This window comes from Equus caballus, chromosome 12, assembly GCF_041296265.1.
Source record: "Equus caballus isolate H_3958 breed thoroughbred chromosome 12, TB-T2T, whole genome shotgun sequence".
NCBI classification, from domain to species: Eukaryota; Metazoa; Chordata; class Mammalia; order Perissodactyla; family Equidae; genus Equus; species Equus caballus.
Genome location: NC_091695.1, coordinates 49,530,600 through 49,554,869, shown reverse-complemented (window position 1 = coordinate 49,554,869; position 24,270 = coordinate 49,530,600). Strand labels below are relative to the sequence as shown.

Sequence of the window (24,270 nt, the reverse complement as noted above, 5' to 3'; positions counted from 1 at the left end):
ACCAAAGCCACCGGGCCAGCATTATGCCACTTCCCAATGGGGCCTCCACAGGCTGGCAGTGAGCCCTGGGGAAACTCAGGAAGGGGCCCCCTCCAGGGCCCCAAGGGGCAGAGATTTGCCATGCCAGGCTCCCTTTGCCCTGGTGGTGATCAGAGGAATCTGGGCACCCAGGATGCTCAGCACAGCCTCTCCGCCCTGGGTCCAAGAGGCGGGGGTCTTCCATGGGATTGAGAAGGTGGGATCTCCCCTTGGTTAGAGAAGGTTGGATCTCCTCTGGCACAGAGAAGGTGGGATCTCTCCTGGCATTGAGAAGGTGGGATCTTCCCTGGGACAGAGAAAGTGGGATCTCCCCTAGGATAGAGAAGGTGGGTTCTCCCTGGGATAGAGAAGGTGAGATCTTCCCTGGGATAGAGAAAGTGGGATCTACCCTAGGATTGAGAAGGTGGCATCTCCCCTAGGATTGAGAAGGTGGCATCTCCCTGGGATAGAGAAAGTGGGATCTCCCCTGGGATAGAGAAGGTGGGATCTCCCCTGGCATTGAGAAAGTGGGATCTACCCTAGGATTGAGAAGGTGGCATCTCCCCTAGGATTGAGAAGGTGGCATCTCCCTGGGATAGAGAAAGTGGGATCTCCCCTGGGATAGAGAAGGTGGGATCTCCCCTGGCATTGAGAAAGTGGGATCTACCCTGGGATTGAGAAGGTGCAGTCTCCCTGGGATTGAGAAAGTGGGATCTCCCCTGGGACAGAGAAGTGGGATCTCCCCGGCATTGAGAACATGGATCCTTCCCAGGTCTGGAGGCTGAGGTCCTCTCTGGGGTCTGAGAAGGTCAGCCCTATTGCCCCTCTGGGTGAGGCGGGGTGGTGACCCGAGACCCAGAGGTCTGATTCTAACACCCCCTTGTCACAGAGTCTCAGGTGGAGGCTCCGGTGGGCAGCAAGGTCAGTCCACCCAACATCGGGTGGGAGGGAGCAGACGGAAGGTGGTGGTGAGGGCTCCGTCAGGCCACAGTGACAGCAGTAGCCCCACAGCCCTCAGCAGAGAATGTGGGACCCCTTTCCCAGGCTCCACTCCACCATCGGATGCCTGGTCCGTCCTCACAGCCGCTGGACTTCTCACCCCAAAAGGGGTCTCTAGGGTGTCCCTTGCCGGTGAGTCAGTGGGGCACAGGCTCCGCCACACGTAGGACAGAAATAAACTGGAAATTCCCTGAATAGGCCTGTGGACACTTGACCCACGTACACATCCACCCGTCACCTTTAACCCGCACAGAGGCGGGGAAGGCCTGTCCGCCCTGCGCACCTGCCCTCCTTGTAGCTGGAGCCGTTCTCCCCTCCACCCCACAGGGACGGAGTTGTGGAAACTGCCCAGTGGTGTCTCTCTCTGCAACAAGGACGTGATGCCTCAGGGTGATGAGGACAGGGTCCCCCTGGAGGCTGCAGGGGAGGGGCTGACTGCCCATATGCACAGGGCCCTGGGCACCCCCGGGCCTCCCCTCCAGGCCCCACACCCACCAGTATTTACCCTGACAAGACACTGTTGTCAGGGACCACACGAGTTTACAACCTTGACCACAGGGAGGAGGCCACAAACACGTCACAAAACTCAGCCTAAAATGACTGTTCCACTGCAGCTGTCCACAACCCTGAGTCATCAGGAACGGGAGAGGGCAGTGTGGACAAGAGTCACGAGAGGAGGAGGAAGAGGGAGGAAGGGGGAGGAGGGAAAAGGGCAGGAGTTGGGAGGGAGAGGGAGGAGGAGAGGAAGGGGAGGGAAAAAAGAGCAAGAGTCTCTACATGTGTAGACTATTCTCCGACCCTGGGCCCCAGGGCAGCTCCAAGGCTCCGTCCTGGCCTCGGGGGACAGAGGGAGGGTGCGCCCAGAGAAGCCATGGGCTCCTAGCCCCTACGGATCCCGAGGGAGTCACTAGCCTCGGCCAGCCACGGGGACAGAGTCCCTGGCAGGTGAGCATCTGGGGACTCAAAGGCGGGCAAATGAAACCAGCCATAGCCCCCTCCCCCCGCCGGTGTCCTTCCTGAGATGTCAGAAAGGGAGACGCAGACGTGGCAGCAGGCCCACTTCCTGCCCCTTCCAAGGTTCTGAGAGGCCTCGGGGTGTGCAGGCCCAGGCCCCACATCGCCTCCCCCTGGTCCGCAAGGGTTACAAGTGGACCCTTGACTCCCTCCCCGACCTTATGGGAAGGGTGGGCAGCTGAGCAGACAGAGGTATTTGTTCTGGGTGAGTCGGGGAAGAGCCGAGTCAGCAGGCTGGGCTCCTCTGCCTCGGGCCCTGGCAAGCGGGCGGTGGGCCAGGCTCCTCACTGCACTTCAGGAGACCAGGCACCTCCATGTCGTCACCCCACCTCCAGACCTGGCCCTGGTGTCACGCCCTTAACCTGACCATTGTCCTCGCCATGCTAGCAAGAGTGTCTCACCACTGTTGGCCTTCCTGCTGTGAGCATCTTGAGGGCAGCCTACATGGGCTCCTCTGTGGGCCAGCTTCACAGCAGCTATGCTCATAACTTTCCCTCTGGGTGGGTGAATGGGTGGGGGGATGGAGAAGGGAGGGAGGGAGGATAGGGGGATGGATGGATTGGTAGATGATGGATTGAGGGATGATGGATAGGTAGATGGGTGGATGATGGATGGGTGGATCAGGTCTTGAGTGGATGATGAAAGGATGGATGCATGGACAGAAGAACATATGTACGTCTATTTGGATGGATGGATGGATGATAAGACATGGGTGAATAATTAGAAGACGGATGGATGGATGGGTGGATGGGCGGGTGTGTGGGTAGATGCATTGATGGTTGGCTGAATGGATGGATGGGGGAGTGAGTGGACAAACAAATGAAATCTCTCGGGGTGGTGGGGTGCACCTTCTGCAGCAGTCCACACAGCTCCCACCTCACAATGGCTCATCGCGTGCAGTTGATGGCCGAGTGCTCAATCACCCCACTTCACTAAAGCCCTCCTCAGCCCTGGGAGGCAGGCACTCACATTCTTCCATTCTAGAGCTGAGGAAACCAAGGATCAGAGAGGGTGAAAGAGCTCCTTGAACTCGTGGCAGACCTGACCCGGTGAGTCCTCTCTGCCCCGAGCCCCCGCTGCCCACCACTTGACAATGTTGGGGCCATTTTTCACAGAGAGCTTACTGTGGCTCTTTGCAGAAACTCAATATGAGTAACAGAAAGTCAGAGGTTCCTGGGTCATGTCATCGCCCCCAGGGGAGGAAACTCTTCTTCCTTCCCCGTGTGGTGCCCCCAGAACAGAGGGGAATGCCAATGGGCAATGGCCTGAAACCCCACGGCCCTTGCTGAGCTTCCCTTCTGACCCTCCCTGTGTAGCCTCAGGGTTGACCGTGTGAGTGTCTCAGGCTGAGTCTCAAAGTCTCACACAAGGGGCGGCTCAAACGCAGACGTTGACTGTCTCCCAGTCCTGGAGGCTGGACGTCCAAGATCCAGGTGTCGCAGGGCTGGTTCCTCAGCTGGCCTCTCTCCTTGGCATTAGACACGTCTTCTCCCTGTGTCCTCACATGGTCGTCCCTCTGTGGGTGTCCGTGTCCTGAGCTCCTCCTCTTATAAGGACCCCAGTCAGATTGGATCAGGCCCACCCTAGTGACCTCACTCTACCTTTATCACCTCTTTGAAGACCTTATTTATCTCCAAACACAGTCTCATTCTGAGGCGCTGGGGGTCAGGACCCCAACATGTGAATTTGACGGGGACACAGTTCAGCCCACAACAGTCTACAGGAACCAAAGTGGAGAAGTTGAGTCCAAACTCACTCCACAAGGAAGAAAATCACCCATTCCCTTCAGGGGCCTGGCAGGCGGGCGGAGGGCAGGGAGTGGCCACCGAAATCATGAATGGATGAGATTTGATTTGACGCCATCAGCAAACATTGGGGGAGCTTCTCCCTGAGAGTCGGGCTGGTGCGTGACATTCTCAGAGCCGGTCACAGCTGTGGGACCCTGCTCTGGCCTCTGGTCACCAGTGTGTGGGCTCGGCCTGGCCAGTTGCGGCCAGGAAGGGACTGACCACAATGTAGAGGAGGATCCAGGACCCAGCTGACCGTCTGGGCTTTCTCCAGCTGGACAGCGGAGGGGCGGGCTCAGGGCCACGCTGGGACAGCTGGGAGAGTCCACGGCCCCCCGCCGCCACATGCCCACAGCGGCCTGAGTCCTGATGCTTCCCCTGGGGCATGTTCTCTGTGGCCCATCACCTTGCGGCCCCAGGATCCTGCACTGGATGGCACAGCCCACACTCACCGCCTCCCAGCTCTTTCCCTGGGAATGACTTCAAACACACTGTAAAGAACAGAGAATGATAAATAGATACCAGGTACCCACCACCCAGCTTTAACTAACATTAGCAAGTAGCCATATCTGTTTGAGATATTCCCCGGTGAGGAGCAAAGTCTTATAGATAGAATCGGGGTGCCCTGCCCAGAACCCCCTCCCCTCCTACCCCAGAGACAACAGCTAGCCTGAATTCCATGGTTCTGAAATGTTTTTATAATTTTACATTTGAGGTGTGAATGTAATAGATTATCCATCATATTCGAAATTCATAGGAATGGATTCAGTGTATGCATAAATCTGCATTTGGCTCAATATTGAATTTTCAGCTCATCCATGTTGGTACACACAATGCTAGTTTAACTGCTGTGTCACACTTCAGGGAACGAACATGCCCAGGTTTAGCCCGTCTCCTGATGGGTGGGCAGGTAGGCTGTCTTCGGTTTCTCGCTGTCATCGGGATGGGTCTGAGCACAGGCCTGCTGCTCCATGTGCCTGCCAGCGCTGGGCGTTGGTGCAGATCTGGGGCCAACATATGGGGTCCCGTGGTCGGTTCCACTTGCAACCCCCTGGATCCCAGTGGTCTCAAGCTTTTTGTTTGTGGCTTATTTTCTCTTTCATGTTTCCCACCCTGGGATGCGCCTGTTCAGACCCCTCACCCACCTTCACGTTGGCTGGTGTGGGCATTCCCCAGATCTCTGGTCCCTCCCAGTCATACACATGGAAATTCTCTTCGTCCACTCTTCAGCCTGTATTTTTACTTTGCTGCACTGTCTTTTTTCGAACAGGATTGTTAAACTGTGATGCAGTCAAATGTCTGCATCTTTGACGGCTTGTGATTTCAGTGACTTGGTTGAGAAATCGTTCCCAACCCTGAAGTCACAAACATTATGCCTTTATTTTCCCCCGAAAGATTAAGATTGGCCTTGAGCTAACACCTGTGACAATCTTCTTTTTTTTAAATTCTTCTTCTCCCCAAAGCCTCCTGGGACATTGCTGTATAGTCTAGCTGTAAGTCCCTCTAGCTCTGCTATGTGAGACGCTGCCACAGCATGGCGTGATGAGCAGTGGTATGTCCACACCCAGGATCCAAACCAGCAAAACCCTGGGCCCCCGAAGCAGAGCGTGCAAAGTTAACCACTCAGCAATGGGCTGGCCCCTCTCCAGAAGGTTTAAAGGTTGTGCTTTCCACGTCTAGTTATTTACTCCACTTGGTATCTTATTTTAGATGGGATGTGAAGTGGAGACCTAATGTGACTTTGTCCACCTGGAGAACCACTGTCCCAGCACCATTGACTGAAGGTCCACCCGCCCTGCGGATGGGGAGGACCTTCCCATCGAAGCATTTATCAGAGCGTGGGGTCTGTTCCACCTGTCCCCTGGCCCATCCCTGCACCAGGTCCATGCCACCTTACTGATCCTGAGGGCTGGTGAGAACAGTCTCCCCACCTTCTGCTTCGTTGAAATGCTTGAGGTTCTTCTGGCTCGTTGCCCTTCACCTGGGCTGCTGGAGCAGCCTGCCAAGTCCTTGGAAAATTCTACTGGGATTGTGAAAGGCATCTCAATGGATATACCGCTGCTTGCAGAGAACCGACCTTATTTCCCCTGTTGAATCTCCCCATTCGTGAGCATGCTCATCCACCCCTCCATTTAGTACGAGCTTCCTTTCTGCCCTTCAGAAACATCTAGTGATTTCTCAGAATGGCCTGAGACATGTTCTGCTTGATCTATTCTTAGGAATCTACATAACTGTATGGCTGCTGTTAATGACATAATTTCCCATTATATTCTCCACTTGGTTTTTACTGGTGTAAATAAGTGCTTGGTTTTGTGTGTGTGTTTTCAGTAACCTTGTATTCAGCAGGGGTGCTGAACTCTCTAATTGGTCCAAATAACAGAGCCATATATTCTCTTGGCTTTTCCATCTTGATAATAGTCTCTTCGTTCAATCAGGACAGTTTCCTCTCTTTCCAGTCCTGATGTTTACTTTTCCTTTTTCTTGCTCTATTGCTTTGGCAGAACCTCCAGCGCCCCAAGGACTGGAAGCCATGGCAGCAGACCACCTCTGTCCTCCCTGACGTTGGCAGGAGTGATTCTAGAGTCCCAGCACGCAGTCTCAGCTTTGCTGCAATTTTTTGGCAGCTACCCCTTAACATGCTAAGAACATTTCCTTCTGGAATTAGTTTGCTGTAAAAAAAAAATCAAGGGGAGTGACGTCAGCAACATGACAGAGTGAGCAGTTTTCTTTGTGTCTCCCTCTTCAAACTACAACTAAATGGACATTAACTGATCAACGGAGGGTACTCAGACAGCACCTGAGGACACGTGAGAGAACTGCACTGCTACACATGAGAAGGTGGATGGACAACCCCCGGGGAGGAGGTGGAGATAGGTGAGAACTCTCCGGCACCCAGACAGCCCACTACCCACGAGAGACTCTCCCCCGGCTGAAGCACTCATAGCACTGCCACCGCCCCATGGGTGGTTGTGTGGATTAGCACGACTGATGAAACAGGTGAGCGCAGCCCTAAGCCTCCAGCAATTGCTCTTTGGACCAGTGACAACATGCACAGTCCCACTGAGGCCCCAGGGAGTGACTTGGGCTAGGACTCAGTAGGGAGGCCCCGCCCACCAAGCACAAAGGCTGGGCAAGCTAGGAGGAGATGCAGCAGAGCTGGGAAGCTAACCGCTGCAGCATTAGATGCACATAGCTCTGCTGCGGCCTCGAGGGGACAAGTGAGATCCAGCAGGACTGACCGAGTAGGCAGTGACAATGCAGAGCCCCAGAGTGATTGCTCCTTGGTCCAGTGGGAAAATCTATGGGCCCACAGTGGCCCCAAGGGAGCAAGTGAGATCCAGCTGGACCACATGGCAGCACAGCTGCGAGTCTGGGAAAACAAGCTCCAGGCTGCTGCAGAAGCCCAAAACACCACTGCAGTCCATAACGGGGGAGCATGTCTAGGTGGACCTGTGGGAGCAGGCAGCAGCAACCTCAAGCCCCCAGGTGATTGGTCTCACAGTTGATGGAAGACACCCCAGGGCCACTGCAATACCAAGGAGTGGCCCAGCCTTGGTCAGGAACAGCTGACAGAGATCCTGGTGGGCACTGATTACACAGCTCCTGCCCCCTCCCCCCAGTGGCAGCAAGTGGAAGCAGTAAACAAACTCTATCTCTATGCGAAGACACAAATCCATGCCATCAAAATGTATGAAAAACTGTATTAAATCTCCAGAACAGAAGGAAAATGACAAGTACCCAGAAAACCATCCCAAAGACACAGAAATCTATAACTTCAATGACAAAAAATTCAAAATAGCTATCATTAAAAAACTCAATGAGTTAAAAGAGTACAGATAGACAACTGAACGAGTTCAGGCGCCATGTCACAAAAGAGCTTGAAACTATAAAGAAGACCCCATCAGAAATGCTGGAGATGAAAAACACAATGCATGAGATTAGGAAAAATCTGCAATCCCTGAACTGCAGAGCTGATATCATGGATGATAGAATTAGCAGTCTGGAGTGTAGGAATATAGAAATGCTTCAGGTAGAGGAAGAGAGAGAACTAAGACTAAAAAGAAATGAAGAAACTCTCCAAGAAGTATCTGACTCAATTAGGAAACGCAACAGAAGCATTATAGGTATCCTAGAGGGAGAAGAGAAGCAGAATAGAGCAGAAAGCTTGTTCAAAGAAATAATAGCTGATAATGTCCCAAATCTGAGGAAGGAGCTGGAAATAGATGTGACAGAAGCCAACAGATCTCCAAAATATATCAGTGTCAAAAGACCTTCTCCAAGGCATATAGTGGTAAAGCTGGCAAAAGTCAGTGACAAAGAAAAAATATTAAGGGCAGCAAGGCAAAAGAAAATAAACCACAAAAGAACACCTATCAGGCTGTCAGAAGATATCTCAGCAGAAAACTTACAGGCTAGGAGAGAGTGGAACGACATATTCAAAATTCTGAAAGACAAAATCTTTCAGCCAAGAATACTCCATCCAGCGAAAATATCCTTCAAACATGATGGAGAAAAAAACTTTCCTAGATAAACAAAAGTTAAGAGAGTTCATTTCCACAAGATGCCAGCTACAAGAAATCATCGGGAACACCCTCATACCTGGAAAAAAAAAAAGGTAAGGGGTTACCAAACCCTGAGCAAGGAGATAAATAGAAAGACAAAATCCGAAAATTCCAGCTCTGCATCAAAACAGGATAGGAAATGCTTGAGTATAACATTAAAGATAAAGGGAAAGAAATCACCAAGAATAAATATGATCTTTTTATTTTAACCACAAACTCACAAAACAAGATGAAAAAAGATGTGACAGTAACAACTTAGAAGGGGAAGAGGAAAGAGATGGAACCGCCTTAGTCTAAGGAAATAGGAGGCTACCAGAAAATGGAGAATCTCATCTATGAGATGTTTTATACAAACCACATGGTAACCACTAAACAAATAATTACAACAGAGACACAAATTACAAATAAGGAGGAAACTAAGAAGACTACCATCGAAAACTACCTAACTGAATCAGCAGTCCAAAATATGTGGGACGAGAAACAAGGAAAATGCAGGAGAACTGGAAAATGAGTGATAAAATGGCAGCATTAGGCCCCCACATTTCGATAATCACTCTAAGTGTAAATAGATTGAATTCTCCAATCAAAAGACAGAGTGGCAGGATGGATTAAAAAATAAGACCCAACAATATGCTGCCTCCAGGAAACACACCTCAGCCCCAAAGACAAACAGACTCAGAGGGAAGGGATGGAAGACGATACTCCACGCCAACAGTGAACAAAAGAAAGCAGGTGTTGCCATACTTACATCATACAAAGTACCCTTCAAGACAAAACACGTAAAGAGAGACAAAGAAGGGCAGTATATAATGATAAAAGGGGCACTCCACCAAGAAGACATAACCTTATAAATATATATGCACCCAACACAGGAGCACCAAAGTACAGAAAGCAACTATTATCAAAACTAAAAGGAGATGTCAACAACAATACAATACGACTAGGGGACTTCAACACCCCACTAACACCAATGGATAAACCATTCAGACAGAAATTCAACAAGGAAATGGTAGGATTAAATGAAAAGCTAGACCAGATGCACTTAACAGATACATATGGAACACTGCATCCAAAAACAGCAGGTTACACATTCTTCTCAAATGCACATGGAACATTCTCAAGGACAGACCATATGTCGGGAAACAAAGCAAGCCTCAACAAATTTAAGATGACTGAAACAATATCAAGCATCTTTCCCAACCATAATGCAATGAAAGTAGAACTTAATTACAGGGAAAAAGCTGGGAAAGGGGCAAAGATGTGGAGATTAAACAACATGATACTGAACGACCAAGGGATCACTGAAGAGACTAAAGGAGAAATCAAATATTATCTGGAGACAAATGAACATGAAAACACCCCATACCAACTCATTTGGGATGCAGCAAAAGTGGTCCTAAGAGGGAAATTCATTGCAACACAGGCTGCCTCAACAAAGAAGAAAAATCTCAAATAAGTAATCTCAAACTATGTCTACCAGAATTAGAAAAAGAAGAACAAACAAAGACCAAAATCAGTAGAAGGAGGGAAATAATAAAAATTAGAGCGTGAATAAATGATATTGAAACAAAAAAGACAGTAGAAAGGATCAATGAAACAAAGAGCTGGATCTTTGAGAAAATAAACAAAACTGACAAACTCTTAGCCAGGCTCACAAAGAAAGAAAAGAGAGAAGACTCAAAAAAAAATTAGAAATGAAAGAGGAGAAATTACAATGGATACCACAGAAATACAAAAGATTAGAAGAGAATATTATGAAAAACTATATGCCAACAAATTGGACAACCTAGAATAAGCCGATAAATTCTTAGACTCTTACAACCTCCAAAAAGGGAATAAAAATAAATAGAGACTCTGAATAGACCAGTCACAAGTAAAGGGGTTGAAACAGTAATCAAAAACCTCTGCAAAATTAAAAGCCAGGGACTGACAGCTTCTCTGGAGAAATCTACCAAACATTCAGAGATTTAGTACCTATCCTTCCCAAATTATTCCAGAAAATGGAGGAAGATGATGCACTTCCTAACACATACTACAAGGCCAACATCACCCTGATACCAAAGCCAGACAAGGACAGCACAAAGAATGGAAATTATAGGCCAATATCACTGATGAACATAGACGCAAAGATCCTTAACAAAATATTGGCAAACCAAATACCGCAATACATTAAAAAGATCATACACCATGACCAAGTAGGATTTACACCACGGACACATGGATGGTGCAACATCTGCAAGTCAATCAATGTGATGCACCACATTAACAAAATGAGGAACAAAAACCACATGATCATCTCAACAGGCACAGCAAGGATTTGACAAGATCAAACATCCATTTATGATTAAAAAAATCTCAATGAAATGGATAGAGAAGGAAAGTACCTCAACATAATAAAGGCCATACATGACAAACCCGCAGCCAACATCATACTCAACTGGGAAAAATTGAAAGACATCCCTCTGAGAACAGGAACAAGACAAGGGTGCTCACTCTCACCGTGCATATTCAACATAGTACTGGAGGTTTTGGCAAGAGTAATTACGAAAGAAAAAGAAATAGACTTCTTCAAGGGGCAGAGCAAAATGGCAGGGCGAGCTGACCCAGGATTCTCTCCGCACCAAATACAACAAAGGGTTGGAAAAACTGAATTTCAGAGAATAAATCTAATGCCAACACGTTAGAGACCTACAATACCGAGAAGGCGGAGATCATAACCTTGCTTACCCCTTTGGAGGCGCTGGAACGGTAGGAGAGAACATCGCTCCCTCCCCTAGAGTCTGCGATCGCTGTGGCGCGGGCCGGGAAGGAGCGGTGGAGGGGCCGCGCGACCGGGGGGATCATCCAGGACTCCTGCCGCTGATTCAGTGGAGACCCACTGACGGGGGCAAAGCTTCCGTGTGTGGGGACCCCATAAACCCAGGGCCTCGGGAGACCAGAGAACAGAACTGATCTGAACCCAGACCAGCGCATGAGAATAGCAGCCCCTCCCCCCCGGCAAAGCCACTGGGCGCCGCCATCTTGCCCAAAGGCCGAGAGCTCAGAACACGTGGCTCTCGACCCCCATCTAGTGGCGACAGGCTGTAACTGCAGCCGAATTCTACCACCATGCGAAAAAACCGCTCCTCTACCATCCAGCAACTTATAAAAGCCCCAGACCAGAAGGAAAACAATAAAAACAGAGAATTAAGTCCTGAGGACTTGGAATTAGGTAAAATAAGTGATAATGAGTTCAGAGCAGCTATAATCAAAAAACTCAATGAGGTAGAGAGAAGAGAAAGATAGGGAAACAAGCTGAGTTCTGGAGTTACTTCACAAAAGAGAGTGAAATCATAAAGAAGAATCAAACAGAATTACTAGAGAAGAAAAACACAATGGACCAGATAAAACACAATATGGATTCCCTGAATGCCCGTGTAGACACCATAGAAGAGCAAATTAACGTAATTGAAGATAGACAGGCTGAATGACTCCAGACAGAGGAAGAAAGGGAACCAAGAATTTTTAAAAAACGAGGAAAATCTCCGAGAGATAGTGGATTCAATGAGGAGTAAGAACTTAAGGATCATAGGAATTCCCGAGAACGTGGAAAAGGCAGCAAGCTGCTTAACGAAATTATTGAAGAGAACTTCCCAAATCTAAGGATTGACAGAGAAATGTGTGTAGAGGAAGTTTTCAGATCTCCTAGATTTGTCAATGTAAAAAGACCTACTGCAAGGCACATAGTAGTACAATTGGCAAGAAGGAAAGATAAAGAAAGAATACTCAGGGAAGTAAGAAAAAAGAAGAGAATAACCTATAAAGGAGCCCCTATCAGACTGTCAGGGGATTTCTCTACAGAAACCCTACAAGCTGGGAGAGAAAGGAGTGACATATTCAAAGCTTTAAAAGATAAAAATCTTCAACCAAGAATACTCTATCCAGCAAGAATTTCCTTCAGATATGAGGGAGAAATTAAATCTTTTCCAGACAAACAAAAGTTAAGGGAATTTGTAACTAAAAGCCCTCCACTACAAGAAATCCTCAAGAAGGCTCTCATACCTGAACAAAGAAAAAAGGGAGAAAGGAGTCACAATCCACAGACTAGGGAGACCGACGGATAGAACCAGAACAGGATAGCAAATATTCAACTATAGCATTAGGGTAAAGCTAAGGAAATTACCAAAGCAAGGACGATCTTAAAACTCTAACTACAAATTCATAACACGAGTTGGAATAAGAAATTAAAATAATGATTTAGGAGGGGAAGAGCAAAGGGTCTAAATCAGTATTGGCCAAGTAAGTAAGAGACCACCAGAGAATAGACTATATTGTACACGACATTCTAAATACAAACCTCAGGGTAGACACTAAAATAAAATACAGAACAGAGTCACAAATCATAAATAAGGAAAAATCTAAGAAACCCATCATAAGAAATTGCAGTATTAAATGGGTAGGCTAAGGCACACAGGAAAAGAAACGTGGGAAAACAACATAATGAGTGACAGATTGACAGTATTAAGTCCACATGCATCAATAATCACTCTCAATGTGAACGGATTGAACTCTCCAATAAAAAGACACAGAGTGGCAAAATGGATTAAAGAACAAAATCCAACAATTTGTTGCCTCCAGGAAACACACCTCAGCCCCAAGGACAAACACAGGCTCAGGGTGAAGGGGTGGAGGACAATACTTCAAGCTAATAGCAAGAAAAAGAAGGCAGGTGTGGCAATTCTTATATCACACAAAGTGGATTTAAAAATAAGACAGGTAAAGAGAGACACAGAGGGACAATATATAATGATCAAAGGGACACTTCATCCAGAAGAAATAACGCTTATAAATATCTATGCACCCAACACAGGAGCACCAAGGTTCATAAAGCAACTATTAACAGACCTAAAGGAAGAAGTTAAAAACAACACAATAATAGTAGGGGACCTCAACACCCCACTCACATCAATGGACAGATCATCCAGGCAGAAAATCAACAAGGAAATAGTGGAGCTAAATGAAAAACTAAAACAATTGGACTTAATAGACATATATAGATCATTTCACCCTAAAACAGCTGAATACACATTCTTCTCAAGTGCACATGGAACATTCTCAAGGATAGACCATATGCTGGGAAACAAGGCCAGCCTCTACAAATTTAAAAAAATTGAAATAATAAGAAGCATCTTCTCCGATCATAATGCTATAAGGCTAGAAATTAATTACAAGAAAAAAGCTGAGAAAGGCACAAAGATGTGGAGACTAAACAACACACTACTGAACAAGCAATGGATCATTGAAGAAATTAAAGAAGAAATGAAAAAATACCTGGAGACAAATGAAAATGATAGCATGCCATACCAAGTCATATGGGATACAGCAAAACCTGTATTAAGAGGAAAATTCATTGCGATACAGGCACATCTTAAGAAACAAGAAAAATCCCAAATAAGCAGTCTTAAAGCACACCTAACTGAACTGGAGAAAAAAGAACAAATAAAGCCCAAAGTCAGCAGAAGGAGAGAAATAATAAAAATCAGAGCAGAAGGTGGCCCAGTGTTTCGTTGGTTCGAATCCTGGGCGCGGACATGGCACTGCTCGTCAGACCACGCTGAGGCGGCGTCCCACATGCCACAACTAGAGGAACCCACAACGAAGAATACACAACTATGTACCAGGGGGCTTTGGGGAGAAAAAGGAAAAAATAAAATCTTTAAAAAAAAAAATCAGAGCAGAAATAAATACTATTGAAACGAAAAAGGCGGGAGAAAGGATCAATGAAACAAAGAGCTGGTTTTTTGAGAAGATAAATAAAATTGACAAACTACTAGCCAGACTTACAAAGAAAAAAAGGGAGAAAGCTCAAATAAACAAAATCAGAAATGAGCCAGGAGAAATAACAACAGACTCTGCAGAAATACAACAAATTATAAGAGAACACTACAAAAAACTATATGCCAACAGAATGGATAACCTAGAGGAAATGGATAAATTCTTGGACTCCTACAATCTCCCAAAGCTCACTCAAGAAGAGGCAGACAATTTGAACAGACCAATCACAAGGAAAGAGATTGAAACAGCCATCAAAAACATCCCAAAGAATAAAACCCCAGGACCAGATGGCTTTCCTGGGGAATTCTACCAAACTTTCAGAGAGGATTTAATACCTATCCTTTTCAAGCTATTCCAAAAAATTAGGGAGGATGGAACACTTCCTAACACATTCTATGAGGCCAACATCATGCTGATACCAAAACCTGACAAGGACACCACGAAAAAAGAGAACTACAGGCCAATATCACTGATGAACATAGACGCAAAAATTCTCAACAAAATTTCGGCAACCAGAATTCAGCAATTCATCAAAAGGATCATACATCATGATCAGGTGGGATTCATACCAGGGACACAAGGATGGTTCAACATCCGCAAATCAATCAACGTGATACACCACATCAACAAACTGAGGAACAAAAACCACATGATCATCTCAATAGATGCAGAGAAGGCATTTGACAAGATCCAACAGCCATTTATGATAAAAACTCTGAACAAAATGTGATAGAAGGAAACTACCTCAACATAATAAAGGCCATATATGACAAACCCACAGCCAACATCATACTCAATGGGCAAAAACAGAACCCCATCCCCCTGAAAACAGGAACGAGACAAGGATGCCCTCTATCACCACTCTTAGTTAACATAGTACTGGAGGTCCTGGCCAGAGCAATCAGGCAAGAAAAGGGAATAAAAGGAATCCAAATAGGGAGGGAAGAAGTGAAACTCTCGCTGTTTGCAGACGACATGATCTTATATATAGAAAACCCCAAAGAGTCCATTGGAAAACTGTTAGAAGTAATCAACAACTACAGCAAACTTGCAGGGTACAAAATCAATTTGCATAAATCAGTAGCATTTCTATACTCCAATAACGAACTAACAGAAAAAGAACTCAAGAACACAATACCATTCACAATCGCAACAAAAAGAATAAAATACCTTGGGGTAAATTTAACTAAGGAAGTGACGGACCTATATAATGAAAATTACAAGGCCTTTCTGAGAGAATTGGATGACGACATAAGGAGATGGAAAGACATTCCAGGTACATGGATTGGAAGAATAAACAGAGAATGTCCTTTCTACCTAAAGCAATCTACAGATTCAATGCCATCCCAGTCAGAATCCCAATGACATTCTTTACAGAATTAGAACAAAGAATCCTAAAATTCATATGGGGCAACAAAAGACCCCGAATTTCTAAAGCAATCCTGAGAAAAAAGAACAAAACGGGAGGCATCACAATCCCTGACTTCAAAACATACTACAAAGCTACGGTAATCAAAACAGCATGGTACTGGTACAAAAACAGGTGCACAGATCAATGGAACAGAACTGAAAGCCCAGAAATAAAACCACACATCTGTGGACAGCTTATCTTTGACAAAGGAGCTGAGGGCATACAATGGAGAAAAGAAAGTCTTTTCAACAAATGGTGCTAGGAAAACTGGAAAGCCACATGTAAAAGAATGAAAATTGACCATTCTTTTTCACCCTTCACCAAAATAAACTCAAAATGGATCAAAGACCTAAAGGTGAGACCTGAAACCATAAGGCTTCTGGAAGAAAACGTAGGCAGTACACTCTTTGACATCAGTACTAAAAGGATCTTTTCGGACACTATGCCTTCTCAGAGAAGGGAAACAATACAAAGAATAAACAAATGGGACTTCATCAAAGAGCTTCTTCAAGGCAAATGAAAGCAGGATTGAAACAAAAAAACAACCCACTAACTGGGAAAAAATATTTGCAAGTCATATATCTGACAAAGGCTTAATATCCATAATATATAAAGAACTCTCGCAACTCAACAACAAAACATCAAACAACCCAATCAAAAAATGGGCTGGAGACATGAACAGACATTCTCCAAAGAAGATATACGGATGGCCAATAGGCACATGAAAAGATGCTCATCATCACTGATCATCAGGGAAATGCAAATCAAAACTACACTAAGATATCACCTTACACCCGTTAGAATGACAAAAATATCTAAAACTAATAGCAACAAATGTTGGAGAGGTTGTGGAGAAAAAGGAACCCCCATCCACTGCTGGTGGGAATGCAAACTGGTGCAGCCACTATGGAAAACAGTATGGAGATTCCTCAAAAAATTAAAAATAGAACTACCATACGATCCAGCCATCCCACTACTGGGTATTTATCCAAAGAGCTTGAAGTCAGCAATCCCAAAAGTCCTGTGCACCCCAATGTTTATTGCAGCATTATTTACAATAGCCAAGACGTGGAAGCAACCTAAGTGTCCAGCAACAGACGAATGGATAAAGAAGATGTGGTACATAAATACAATGGAATACTACTCAGCTGCAAAACAGAACAAAATCATTCCATTTGCAATAACATGGATGGACCTTGAGGGAATTATGTTAAGTGAAATAAGCCAGCTAGAGAAGGACAATCGGTGTATGACTCCACTCATATGAGGAATTTAAAAATGTGGACTAAGAACAGTTTAGTGCATACCAGGGGAAAGGTGGGGTGGGGGGTGGGCACAAAGGGTGAAGTGGTGCACCTACAACATGACTGACAAACATTAATGTACAATTGAGATTTCACAATATTTTAACCTATCAATAACTCAATAAAAAAATTGGTATAGCAAAAAAAAAAAAAAAAAAAAAAAGACAACCCACCAACTGAGAGAAAACTTTTGCAAATCATATATCCAGTAAGGCGTTAAGCTCTGTAACATATAAGGAACTCACACAACTGAACAACAAAAAAGCAAACAGCACAATTAAATAATGGGCAGAGGATATGAACATTTTTCCAAAGATATGCGGATGGCCAATAAACACAAGAAAACATCTTCAACATCACTAATCATCAGGGAAATGCAAATCAAAACTACACTGAGATACCATCTTACACCAGTTAAAATAGTTATAATCACAAGACTAAAACTAACAAATGTTGGAGAAGGTGTGGAGAGAAGGGAACCCTCACACACTGCTGGTGGAATGAAAACTGGTGCAGCCACTATGGAAAACAGTATGGAGAGTCTTCAAAAAACTAAAAATACAAATAACATATGACCCAGCTATCCCCCTACTGGGTATCTACCCAAACAACTTGAAATCCAAACAATCCAAAGTAACATATGCACCCCTATGTTCACTGCAGCACTATTCACAATAGCCCAGACATGGAAACTATTCAAGTGCCCATCGACCAATGATTGGATAAAGAAGATGTGGTATATGTATACGACGGAATACTACTCAGCCAGAAAAAAAGACAAATTGATACCATTTGCAAAAACATGGAAAGCCCTGGAGGAAATTACGCTTAGTGAAATAAGCCAGACTGAGAAAGACAAAGACCAGATGGTTTCACTCATATGTGGAATAAAAATAAGAACATGGACAAAGAAAACAGTTCAGCGGTTACCAGGGGAAGGGGGTGAGGGGTGGGCACAGAGGGTGGAGGGGAGCACCTATGAGGTCACAGACAAGAATTAATGACAAGTGAAATTTCACAATGATGTAAAGTATTACGATCTCAAATTTTTAAAAAATGGCTAAGATAGTAAAAAAAGAAAAGAATTTGATAGGTGTTGCATTGACTCTTTCAATGAATCCATTTGGGGAGAACAGCCACGTTACCAATATTAAATCTCCCCAACCGTGAAATGGATAGAGCTCCATTTACTCCAGCCTTTAAATTTTGCTTTGTAATATTTTGTAGCTTTTGGTGTATCCGTCTTGTACAACTTTTGTTCAACATATTCATAAGTATTTCACATGTTGCGGTTGTAAATGGAGTGCTTGTCTTTAATTTCACTATAGAAATGCCAGTGTGTTTTTGCATATTGACCTCATATCCCGCAATATTGATAAATTTGCTTATTCTTTCTAGTAGTTACTTTGTAGGTTCCTTAGGGATCTGCACACAGAAATATACCATCTGCAAATGCAGACAGCTGCATCTTTCCAGCCTGAACGTCTTTCCTTTCTTTTGCTTGCCCTACTGCACTGGCGAGGTCCTCTAGCACCCGCTAAATAGAAGAGCTGAGGGCAGACATCCTACTCCCCTTCCTGATCTTGGAACAGCTTTCTACCACTGAGTGTGATGCTAGCTTCAGGGTTTTTGGAAATGTCCCCAATCAGGTTAAACATGTTCTCTTTTATTCCTTGCTTACTGAGAGTTTTTACCATTAAAGAGCTACAATTTTTTTTCAGATGTTTTTTCTGCATACAGTGTGATCATTTGTTTTTATCCTTTATTTTATGATAAGGTGAATTACATTGATCGATTTTCACATGTTAAACCAAACTTGTGCTCTTGGGGTCAACCTTACTTGGTCATGATGTATTAGCCTGTGTAGATATTGCTGGATTCCACTTGCTAATTTTCGTTATGGATTTTTGCATCTATTTTCATGACAGGAGTTGATCTTCTCATGTCTTTGCTTCAGGGATCAGGACAAATACAAGCCCCATAAAGGGACTTCAGGGTTCTCTCCTCATTTATCTTCTGAAAGAATTTATGTAACATTGGTATTATCTCTTTTTTAAATGTTGGATAAAACTCACCAGCAAAGCCATTTGCCTGGAGTCTTCTTTTGGGAAGGTTTTTAAATTATGGATTAGGTTTCTAGAGTCGATACAGGCTGTTTGAGTTTTCGATTCTTTTGAGCAAGTTTTGCTAATGTGTTTCCTTCAAGAAATTTGTCTACTTCATCTAAGTTATTGAATTTCTTGGCATAAAGTTGTTCAGAATATTCCCTTACTATCTTTATAACGTCTGTAGGATTCATACTTATGTCTTTTTCCATCCTGATATTAATCACTAACGTCTTTGCCCTTTTTTCATCACTGGCCTTGCTGGAGGTTGGTCAATTTTTTGTTTTGTTTTCATTCTTTTGAGGGAAGATTGCCCCTGAGCTGACATCTGTGCCAATCTTCCTCTACTTTCTATGTGGGACGCCTCCACAGCACAGCTTGATGAGTGGTGTGTGGGGCCACACCCAGGATCTGAACCCACAAACCCAAGGCAGTGAAGCAGAGCAGGTAAACTTAACCGCTACACCACCCGGCTGGCCCCAGGTCTCTCAACTTTATTTTTAATCTCTTCAGAGAGCCACGTTTTGTTTCATCAATTAGATCTATTGGGATTTTGTTGTGGTTGCTTCTTTTATTTTAAATTTTATTTATTTATGCTCTTTATTATTTGCTTCTTTCTGTTTGCTTTGAGTTTTGTTTTCTCCTCTTTTTACTTAATGTAGTTTAGATCATTGATTTAAGAACTTCCTTTTTGCCAATATAAAAATCAAATTCATAAATGTGCACCTGAGAAATGCTTTAGCTGCATTTCATGATTTTTGAGATGCTCTGGTTTCATTTTTATTCCATTTTTATTCTTTTTATTCTATTAAAAATACTTCTTAATTTCTCTTATGGCATCCTCTGTGATTCATGAAGTGGGTGTCTTAATTCCAACTATTTGGAATTTTCCAGATATCTCTCTGTTGTTGCTATTTAGTTGAATTCCATTGTGGTTACCTAACATACTTTGTATGATTTTTACTTTTTTAAATATGCTGAGTTTTGGTTCGTGACCGGAATATGGCGCATCTTTGTGAATGTTCCACATGCACTTGAAAAGAACGTGACATTCTGCTGTTGTCAGGTGGGACACTCTGCCAATCAGATGAAGTTACAGCATTTGTTTTACGTCTTCTAGGTCCTTACTGATTTTTCTCCTTTCTTATTCTGTTGGTTGCTCAGAGAAAGGTGTTGAAGTTTCCAACAATATTTGGATTTATGTATTTCTCCTTTCATTTCCATCAATGTTTGCTTCCTGGATTTTGTATCTCTTTTGTTAGGTGCACACACATTTAGGATTGTCCTTTTTTCTTCTTGAGTTGACACCTTTATCATTCTGTAACATCCCTCTTTGTCTCTGGCGATATTCCTTGCTCTGAAATCTAATTTGTCTCATGTTAACATAGCCACTCCAGCTTTCTCTTGATTTCTGTGGGCATGGTAAATCTTTCTCCATCCCTTTCTTTTTAACCTGTCTATGTCTTAATATTTAAAATGAGCCTCTTGTACACAGCATGCAAGTTGCCTTGCTTTTTTATTCACTCTGATTATCTCCGTCTTTTAATTGAAGTATTTATACCACATATGTTTAATGTAATTATTGACATATTGGATTTTTATCTACCATCTTGTTGTTTTATATTCATTCTACAGTCTACTTTTCTTTTTCTGCCTTTTTTGTTTAAATGAGTACTTTTTACTATTCTATCTGCACCACTGGCTTATTAATTATGCCTCTTTTAAAAAAGGTTTTTGGAGTGGTTCCATGGCTTACAATATATTTCTGTAACTTATCATAACAGACTTTCAAATAAGACAGTATTTCACTTATCGTGTGAGAACATCACGGCTGGGCTACCCCAGTTCCTCCTTCCCAACCTGCCATTTTGCCTCCACATGTGTTAGAATCCCATGACACAGTTAGGAATTTTCTTTGTGTGATTAACTTCTAAAATGACTAAAGAATGGGTGTCTCGCAGTTGTCATCATTTTCACCATTTTCAGAGGCCCTTATTTCTTTGTTTAGATCCAAGTTTTTGTCTGTGGTCATATTCCTTCTGCCTGAATAACTTCCTCTCCTCTTGCTGTGAGCCACACCCAGCCCTCAGTAGTTCATTCCAGTTCAGCTCATTTCACTGCTCGCCCCCTGGGTTCTGTGCAGGTGACACGGCACACAAGTCCCTCTCCTGGGGAGTGGGGGTCCTTGTATTTCAGGCAACCTGGTTGCCCTGCAGCCTCAGCCTTGGATGGATTAGAAGAAAGTTGTGGGGTTTTGCTCATCTGGATTTTTCTCATTGTTAGGGTGGGAGTGATTCTCTTTCCGCTTGTCCACGTCCTGGTGCAAAATGTTGAATTTACTTCCATACATGTCATATCTATGACACAGCAAGCACTTCAGATCTGACAGTAATATTTATCCTTGGCTCTGGAAAATTCCTTCATTCTGCTCATGTGTAAAGGGGGTCCCGTGTCCTGGTAGGGGCCCCTGGACAGGTGGACCTGGGGAGAGGGAGGCATGGCCTCTGCAGGGCCCATGGAAGGAAATGTGTGGGATGGAGAGAGGAAGTGCCCATTCGCAGATGGGAAACTCGAGGCTCCCAGTCACTCTGCAGGGTCACAAGCCTGAGGGAGGAGGGAGGGGCCTCTCTCTGTCCTGGGGGGTCTTCAGAGCTGGTCAAGAGCAGATTCTAGCACAAATGATGTTGGACTCATTTCCGACTTAAGACACCGGCGAAGGTTCCCCCAAGAAAGGGAGATGAGGGGACAGTGTGGGGCAGACAGGGTCTCCTGAGAGAGGAGCAGCCCTCCCCAGTCCCCACCCACCTGCTCTGGGCCACTGCTTAGGGAAGGCTGGGTCACTCCCTCACAGCATTGTGGGACCTGCTCCTGCTGGGCACCTGGGGGCAGCGCCCACTGTTTCCTCTAGTGGGGGTGGGGGGCAGCAGCCTCAGGGACCACCTGACAGTGGCTGTCACACTATTTTTATGCCAAAAGTCTGTTTCCAAAGAGAACATCATGGAAACATGTCAAAGAGCAAACCTGGGGCTGCTCTGCCTAAACCAGGGGCTCTGGGCGCAGCTGGAGGAGCGGCGGGCCCAGCTGCACCCTCGCCTGCCCCCGGTCACCCGACCCGCACCTCACAGGTGCAGAGGTGGGAGCAGACGAGGAAGCCGTCTGGACCTGACCTTTCTTCCTGACCAGGCCACAGGCCATGCCCCCGACCCCTTCCCCAGGTCACCCAGCCTGTGCTGGGCCTGCCCGACCCAGAAGGGAGCAGCCGAAGAGCAGAGGTGACAGTCACCACGATGGGCCGGGACGCAGCTCACGCCAACGGGACACCACACTCGCTAAGGAACGGAGCTCACAGCCCTCATGGGGGGACCCGGAAACAGCCCAGAGCCCTGGGGGGCACCCGGCCACCCTACAGCACCCAGGACCCCCGGGCAGCACAGCAGAGGGCAGCCCGTGTCCCCTCACAGACCTTCTGCTCTTGGGTGGGGGGCCGGTGGGGACATGGACAGACCCCCAGCCCCGCGGGTGGAGGACCCGGGTGGTGCTCACGTGCCGGGTGGCCCCACCGGCCATCAGAGCCCTCGTGGTGGCAGGTGGGGTCGGGCGGGGGAGGGGGCGGGGGCGGAGGGGTCAGCTAGGGGCGGGCAGCGGCCTCCGCCCGGCACCCCGGGAGGCGTGAGCTGGACGAAGCACAGGGTGCGGGGCCGACCGGGGCGCCCAGCAGCCGCGACCCCTGCGGGCCCCACCCCACCGCCACACGGACCCCACTGGGCCCGGCGTCCACGCGGCAGAAGACCCAACGGGCCCCCAGCCCGCCGAGGACGCCACAGGCCGGCTTACCGCGCGGGCCTCGGCCCAGGGACCCCGGGCGCCCTGCCCTCGCCCCAGGGAGGCCGGAGCGCTGCTGCTGAGGGAGGACGCGCCGGGGTTCTCGGGTCCCACAGCTCCGCCCAGGCAGCCAGCCTGCGCTCTGCCGTAAACGGAACTGTCGTAAACGGAACTGTCGTAAACGGAACTGTAGTAAGCAGACTGGAGCGCCCTCCCTGGGGATTCCCGCTTGGGAGGCTCCGCAGGTTCAGAAGGACGAGGACAGGCAGTTCCCTAACCACGTGCGGCAGGTGTGTTCACGGACACACGCCCGCGTGCACACGCACACACAGGACGGGCTTCCTGCTGGGTCCGCAGAGCCCACCAGAACTTCTCAGGTTGGTCCAGAGGTTCCGACGGCTCTGCCAGCAGCTTCACAACAACCCGCAAGGACCCTGAGGTCACTTTTTGTCACTTTTGCAGCAGGAGCCGGCATGCGGCTCCCGATGCGTGGACCGAGAACCTCCCGGTTTTTCCCCGTGTGGAGACACAGCGAGGCGATGACACACACTCTGCACACACACACACACTCAGTGCTCACACACGTGCACACGCACGCTCTTGCCCAGAGCTCTCGGGTTCCTGGGGGCTGGACGGAGGGCTCACGATGGGGAGGCCCTGGGAACGGCTGGGAGAGAAACCTGAGTCCTTTTCACAAATTCAGGGTCTGGGGGCTTCCTGGGAGGGGGGCCACCTGCATCTCACTCCCAACAAGTGATATCGACCCTGATATCAGTTTCCCCACATTAAACCCAGCATATATGGAGTTAAAAGCAAAACACCCATTCCCTGCTTACTCTCTAGCTTCCTGGCTCCAGAATCCACTATCCTCCATGGAGACAGACACCGTCAAGGACAAGCACCTGGACTATCTCCTCCCACAAAGAGATACGGGCTGGTGGGAAAGCTGCTGACCAGCAAGGCCATATGCTCCCCCTCCCTACTTAAAAGCCTAAATAAAAACACTTCCTTTTGGCTTTTCAGGGAGTTTGGGATTTCAGCGTTAGCTGCCCTCTCTCCTTGCTCAGCGCTGTGCAAAAATAAAGTTTCTACTTTCTTCCACCAGCCCCGGTGTCAGAGATTGGCTTGCTGCGCAACGGGTGCACGAACTCACTTCAGGTTGGGTAACATAAGGGCTTTGCACACGCCAAGAGCAGGACAGGGTGGGGCACGGCTCCCTGGGGGTCCCTCTAGCGAAGGTGGTCACGTGGTCACATTTGTACATGAACATTCCCAAAGCCACACCAGGCTAAGTGCAGGTGTCCCCCGTGTCCCGGGCAGAGCCTGGTGAGCAGGCCCCACAGAGGGCCAAGGGGCCCTCTCTGGACCATCTGCAACCACTCGCCCATCGGCAAGCAGCTGATCCTAGACCCGTGCACGACGGCGCACCCAGAC

The 24,270-nt window shown here is 46.6% G+C and overlaps 1 long non-coding RNA gene across 1 annotated transcript; it reads right to left on the bottom strand.

The window, feature by feature from the left end:
• Positions 1 to 4,493: 4,493 nt before the first annotated feature.
• Positions 4,494 to 22,995, bottom strand: LOC138916773 (uncharacterized). Its single transcript, XR_011424180.1, has 2 exons — positions 22,849 to 22,995; positions 4,494 to 6,487 (listed from the first exon to the last, which is right to left on the bottom strand). It is a non-coding gene; the product is annotated as an uncharacterized lncRNA (long non-coding RNA).
• Between the last annotated feature and the right edge of the window lie 1,275 nt (positions 22,996 to 24,270).